This window comes from Antedon bifida, chromosome 8, assembly GCF_963402885.1.
Source record: "Antedon bifida chromosome 8, ecAntBifi1.1, whole genome shotgun sequence".
Classification (NCBI taxonomy): domain Eukaryota; kingdom Metazoa; phylum Echinodermata; class Crinoidea; order Comatulida; family Antedonidae; genus Antedon; species Antedon bifida.
The window spans coordinates 22815454-22823176 of NC_136233.1; the positions used below are offsets into that span (position 1 = coordinate 22815454).

Below are 7723 nucleotides of genomic sequence, written 5' to 3' on the forward strand. Positions count from 1 at the left end.
TAAAAAGTTGATTAGAAATTAATTTTGCGCATTTTGAAATTTTAAATGCGCGTGCGCGCGTAACTTCTTGTCAAACATGCCATTTTTAATCCGTAGAAAGTTTGCCCCTGATATGACTTAAATTTTGTCAAAGTGTCAATACTAAATGACTTTTGGTTTTTAATCTATGATCAATCATTGAAATTCATAAAATTGCGCATAAGTCACGTTGCGCAACTATGACGTCATTCAAAAATAGGAGGTGCACAACTTCACGTAAATGCCCATATGTTGTCAAAGTTATGAAATGTTATGTTTACACATTTTAGAGGAACACGACTCACAAAAAGGAAGGAAGGAAAGAAGAATAATACAGAAAAAAAATATTGATCTCATACAATTACAAGGAGTTATCCGCTTGGTATACCAAGCGGATAACTAATTAAGATGATGCACACTTATTTAATATTCATTTTTAAATCAAAAGAGCCAGTATCAAATTACGAGATATTTGTGATGCTGTCAGATGGACTAACATGGAATATCAAGACACTTTCGTCTGTAGAAAATTCTGAGGAGGACGGTTACATGATAAAGGTATTATATTATATCATTCTGGTTATTATTTGTGGAAATGATATTGATCTTATACAGTAGGCCTACTATATTTCCATTTGATCTGTCACTTCAATTTCTAATTTATGTAGGCTTAAATTAGCCAATATTTAGTCTGTTATTTGAAGAAACAGTAAACACTTATAACAATCCAGAATGATGGAAGAAAAAAATTTGTTACAATTTATTTAAAGCTTTTCAGGACGTTATTTACCTATGGAGTTTCTGGAATCCCTCAACCATAAAAAAAAAAGTTTTTAGCTATATTAAATTGATTGAACAAGTTCTTATTCTTCTGATATCGTATATCCCATTACTATGTTGAAATAAGTTACATTACTATATTATCGAGAAAGTAATCCTTAAAATTTATATACACCATACTAATTTATATAATGTACTTTTTAAGTTTTCAGAGGAAAAAAGGAAAGGAAAATATCATTTCCGTATTATAAAAGGTTCATCATTAATACATAGTGGTTATATAAAGCTACCTCCGGTTCAAACTACACAGCGCATGCCTGAAGAATGCATATCAGTTGGAGCAAGGAACAAAAACCACTTGCACTCATTATGAATTGTCTATTGTTAAACTTTAACGGATGATGTCGACATTCATTTGCATATTAACTAAAGCGTACAGCGTAGTAGCATAATGTTTAATGTAGCTTAATTATGTGTAGGCCAACTTTTGAACAGTGTCGTAAAATTAGTACAGTACTTAGTATTTCATACAATCTAATCGATAGTTGAAATTCCATAGAAACGTAAATACAGTGTAAGTTTCTTCCAATTGATTATAATTATAATGTCATGGAATATGTTTTCTTTTAGTTATCTTTTTACTTTCATAAAGGTGCACCTTTAAATATCAATTCTGTGGATCAAAGTTCTTTTTCTATTCTGTATTTGTATTTTAGGCTGAAATTTGTATTTTGTATTTATGTAGAAAAGAGGTATTTATTATGATTAGGCTTTCTTAAAATTCATTTATTTACTGCATTTTATTATTTAAGCGCTTATAGTAAAACTTTTGAAATAGCTTTAAATAAATATTTTGCCAAATGCTTTGTGTGAAACAAAACAAACACATGGTTTATCGTGCTTATAAATTCATTGATATTTTTAGGTATGGTATTGGTACCAATAATGGTATTTTTATATAATATTTTATGTTTTGTTTTCTTCCAATTGTAAATATGGAAGTGTAATTTTTATCATTGTTAAATCTAATTTAAGATATGGTATTTTTTATGTTTACGTTTCTGTGAGGCTGAATATTTATGGTTCTTTTATGAGGTAATATTAGGGTAGAAACGCTTATTTTAAACTAGACTTGCCCCAAGTCTGTATTCATTGTCTTATTGTTTATTTTAGTATACGTATGAAACGCCATATGTGCCAAAATAATTATCTTTCTACTAATATTAAGACAAAACTCCGTCTTTTTTTAAACATTTATAAAACAGTAGTAAATACGGCTTTACCACGTTGAAACACCGGTTCTCGTCAGATCACCGAAGTTAAGCAACGTTGAGCCTGGTTAGAGCTTGGATGGGAGACCATCTGGGAATATTGGGTGCTGTATATGGAGTTGGGGTCCCGTTTGGCATCTGAAATCAGCACTGCTGACTCTTATGGCAGCCCCTGCATCTAGTATCTTCCTCAGACGTATTGGCTTATGCCTTTCCTCTGGTCAAGGTGGGCACTGGACGAGAAAAGCCCTAGATCAACGTTAGGACCAATCAAGGTGCTTTAAACGGACTCCCTTTAAACAGTCCTGGCTTTGTTTGTATCAAACCTGTTAGTGGCGGTAATTATCGCTGTTGATTTCGATTGAATAAAATAAAAAAAAATATAAAAAATTTAAAAAAGTATAACCAATCACAATGCATATTTTAGACATGGTGGCAAACTACATGTCGGGTAAGGGCTTCCATATCGACATGTTCAAATGATTGCGTCCAATGTGATTGATATGGTTTAATAAAATTATCTTTTGTAATAGATCGTCTATCCATCTATTTTGTATAAACACGATGAATTATTTTGTTGATTATAAAAGGTCAAAACTGAACAGAATATAAATGACACATGTTTATTATTGCATCTATCGGAGTTAAATTGCGTTAGATCATTTCGTCATAGTTTATCATTTGTTATCATAAATAGTAAATTAAGATCAATATAGTTTTAAAAGTAATATTAAAGTTATTCACTTTAAGTCGAAAATTCGAGCCAAAAACAACAAATTTAAGTAATAACAGGTAAATTAATTTGATTACATTTCGTCAAGAGCGAAAGTAAACTAAGATTTCAAACCGCGAGTATGCATTATGCATGATGCTAATTAGGATTGTTTACAACTCGTCACGGTTGAGAAGGTGTTTTCACACAGATCGCGAGGAAATTTTATGATTATGCATACAGAGTAGCCAAACAAGCGCGTTGCATTATGAGATGTGTTTTGATCGAAAACTTTGACTGGAAGTCAAAGTTATTTTTTGAACAAAAAAACGTCTGTATTTCAGTTAAATGATTTTTTTTTCGACTAATTTTTGGTAAAAGTTAATAACTATTATGATACTTTAAAATGACCCACTTTTTGTCGAAATCTTTTTTTTTTTTTGGAATTAGTCAAAGGGACAATACATACTTTAAATAATAGTTGTATATTTTGCATACAGTACGCTGTACATTGACTTTTTTTGTTAACCGATGACTTCTTCGGATTATAATCAGTTAGTGAGAAATGGTTCAAAACAATTTATTTTTAGGCCTACTAATACATTTTGTTTTAAATTTACCGAGTATTAGTTGTTGCTATTGTTATTTTAATATAACAGATATTGACACATCGGTGTATTGGCCTAAAAGCATTTTGAACCTCTCTTGTTTTTCTCTGGGACTATATTTTTCTCGAGGGAAAAATATAGTCCCAGAGAAATATATAATTCCCAAGGAGGTTCTCAAATGTCCCAGTAAATATCTGTGTAATAAAACAGTAAAATTTGGAAAACCATCCCGTATGCCTACTTTTCTAAGATTAGTAAAGTCAAAAATGCGGAGGCGGCGCTATACATGGCACACACTGTCGTTAGTAAATAATAATAATACTTTATTGTTTTCTACGAAAGCCCATTAATGCCATTTTAAGTATATGTTTTTCGAACGTAATCCGTTCTAACGAATTAGTAATTCGTTTGAACGGATTAATAATCTGTTCAAACGAATTAGTAATCCGTTCAAACGAATTGCAACATATATAAAAAAGCCCATTAATGCCATTACTTAAAATGGCATTAATGGGCTTTCGTACTTTTCTCTGTTCTGTTAAATTCTAGAAAAATCTGTCTTTTTTTCGCCACCACCCAGGCCCAGCAAATGTAATCTTGGCTGCTGCTCTAGCTAGGCTTTTAAGTATATCCATATTTATTTTTTACAAGGTCTTGAATAACTTTGAAAATGACGAAGAAATTAAGCAGACTTATGAGACTGATTAAGAGAGCTGTTAAACTCGGAATGTTGTGTACTCTATTAGGCCTAGGCCTAGGCCTAAATAAAGGCAAGTAGGCCTACTAGGCTAGGCCGCCCAGGCGGTTCAGGGACGATTCGGCCCTGAGACGATTCGGCCCGGGACTATTCGGCCCACTTTTGGTGGGACGATTCGGCCCACTTTTGGGCCGAAACATCCCACTTTGTGGGCCGAAACGTCTCACTTTAGACCAAATTCATATTCATTTTTTTTTTATTTATCAAGTTTTTAAAGGTGTTTAACAATCCGTATTTTATTGATATTGACAAAGTTGATATAATGTATATAATAAATTACTAAAAAAACGTAATTTTATATTCAATTACTTCGAAAACCTTGTTTATTTCGTGCATTCGCCAAGCGGCCAACAGAGGGCGTAACTTATTTACATCGCGCGCGTGACTAAAAAATGATTATTTTCGACAATGTTTTCAAAATGTTTGCTTTATTGCATCTTTATCCCTAGTAGTGCTACCCCATAGTCTCTCTGAAAATAAAGTTTGGGGAAAAAAGCTTATTTTATGCTTATAAATGCATATCAAATCCGATAAATGTAAGTGTGCCGAATCGTCTCAGGGCCGAATCGTCCCGGGCCGAATCGTCCCGGGGCCGAATCGTCTCAGGGCCGAATCGTCCCGTTACCGCCCAGGCCTATCTATAGGCCTATTACCGTAATCATACAGTGATCTATCTAGTGGGCTAACATTTTACAGTAAATTTTGGAGTCCTCCTTAAACCAAACACAACCACCCAACCAAGGGCGCTACTGCAGTTTCACACCACACAGTTATATCTTCGATTTCTCACCTAATAATAAATCATACAATTTTGGGCCATTATGTAACAGTTTCCATGATTTAGCCACTGTTAAATTACCTTTATCACAATAAAAAATGCCTTTCAAAAGAAATGAGTCCGTACATATAACATTTTATTTTTTTTTAAACAATTCACAGTTTAAAAATCATAAACCATATTTCAATTTCATGTAAAACACATATCTAAAATTAATCGTCTATCAACATAGCAAATCATCACTCATCTGTATTAAAAAATAGAAAATGATTTGTTTTTGTTTTAGTGAATGTATTGATTAGTGACTATAATTTTCTTTTATAGGCCCTGTTAATATGAATAATAATAATAATAATGAAATATTAATTTAACCTCTATTAGGCCAGCAGAAAACATGCCTTGCCTTTCAAAACTATTATGTGTGAACGGATCAGAGCCATTATATATATGGCTCTGAATCGGATTTTATAACACTGCCCTCTGTAGTTTCTACATTTTTGGGGAAAATCAAAGATAGTGACACTGTCTTTGGGAAAATGAAGCATACATTCTGGCAATTAATTGTTAAATATAAGATGGCGAACATTTCGTATGTGTTGACACAGCGAGTTCAGTATCGTTTAAAATGTTTTGAAAAGTATTGTTATTAAAAAAAAATTACTTCGTAAGTGGTCGAATTGTATAAACATTTTACATAATATTATGTTGTGAGTGTGAAAAAGGAAAGTTTAGGTGAGAAATCGAAGATATAACGGTGTGGTGTGAAACTGCAGTAGTGCCGCCCTATCAATTATATAACCAAGCCCCACCAAGTGTAAAATTACACAAAGTAGGATGTATTTAGAGTGTTAATTGCATTTTCATCAATAAAATCATACTTTTGAGGCGATTTTGGACTAAAATTCAAAAATATTATATAACGCCGTGGCTAAAGATATGGTACCGTATCCTAACTTCCGTTTGCTAAAGGTACGGTAAAATTGCATTACGTCTAAATCAGCCAATGGGGTGTGTGACGTCATCGTATAAGGACTTTGGATTTGTCTTATCGTGAAAACAGTGATCAACCGCTTAACATTTTCTTTATGCTTCATTTATCGCTATTATCGCCGTCGTGTGTGACAAAAACTAAATGTAGCCTACGTCTGTTATTAATTATTGAAAAGCCAAAACATGTTGATTTTTAATTCTAGAATACAGAAAACCGTTTCAAAAGAGGCCGACTACGTACTATAACCTATAGCCTCATTATATGAGTTTGTTTGTGTAGGGAAATCGGTGCCAGGCTGGGGCCAGCTGCATGTGTGCGCTGATTTCTGTGACTCAGCCCTGGGGCTACTGTCTAAATTATAGTATTTGAGGGCCCCTTTATTGTTCGCATTTGCTTGTTGTTTATGGTCACCGTCTGTAAACAAATTTTAATAAAAAATATAGGCCTAAATAGGCCATTTGGAATAAAAATACAACCCTCCTATATAGTAACTATGGACGAATGAACTAGACGCAACACAATTTCCAACAAATTATAATTCCTTTACTTCTAATTTGGCTATCAACATATCGAATTATAATACTACGTTGTATAATGAAATAATATTTGAGATTGAGTGCATGTTTTAAACGCTTTATGTAACGTCCACCAACCACATGAACTTGCTCTATTATTACAGCATCGACGTTGTCGCCAGTTATTAAACTTCTGGATTCAACATTGCATGCTAGCAAAGAACTTATAACACAAGAATCTCCTGTTCTTCAATTTGCATTCAAAACACAGTATCGGAAGTACAGGGTTAAAAGGTCAAACTGGGCGACGCCATTTCACAGCATGGAGAAGTGCCCCCTCCAAACTAGGAAGTCAATTACTCTACCCCCATAGAGTATTAGCAGATCCCCTCTATGATTTTGACTTTCTAATTTGATGCGGGCGCCCTACTCCATGGCTCACAATGGCGCCACCCATAGCTCTATTCTATCCCACAATGCCTTTCGAAATTGTTACGCGCTTCGGACGAACAGGAGATTCTTGTGTTATAAGTTCTTTGATGCTAGGCCTATCCCGGGGCTGAGTCACAGAATCAGCGCACACATCCATGCAGCTGGCGCCGCCGATAGGCATTCTCTACAGACGCGATATGAAAAAAAAATCCAAGTCCTATACGATGACGTCACACACGTACCAGCACCCCATTGGCCGTGGCTAAAGATACGGTACCCTATCCTAACTTCCGTTTGCTAAAGGTACGGTAAAATTGCATTACCGTCATAATCAGCCAATGGGGTGCTGGTACTTGTGTGACGTCATCGTATAAGTCTCATCTGCGTTATTTTTGGATACCTACCTTCCTCTGTCTTTGCAAACCCTGGCTTAATAATTTAACTGATAATATTATGTCTACATAAAATGTAACTGCATAGTGGGGATATATTATTACAATTTATGTTTGTGTTCTTATTTCGAATTTAAATGCCATTCATAAAATTGTTTATACTCCTTCATAACTATTGTAACACCACTACTGTATATTTTAAATAAGAATCTGTGTTTTTTTTTTTAGATTTAGAATCATTTCCAGCAGAGTTTGTTGAAGGGGAGAATGGTACGCTAGTTTGTAGAACTGAAACAGAAACTCCTATTTACAAATATTTTTTTAAAGCAAATGGTACACCTGTTGCTTCATATCCCTATGATAGTGACGATTATGATTATAACCCGCGGTATTTGATAATCGTTGACCAGGTTAATAAATATATGTATTTACATATTGACAAAGTAACAAAAGATGATAATTCAACAAA

General features: G+C 33.8%; 1 pseudogene; it reads left to right on the forward strand.

The window, feature by feature from the left end:
* The first annotated feature begins 2067 nt into the window (after positions 1-2067).
* On the forward strand, positions 2068-2185 carry LOC144851192 (5S ribosomal RNA; annotated as a pseudogene).
* Positions 2186-7723: the final 5538 nt, after the last annotated feature.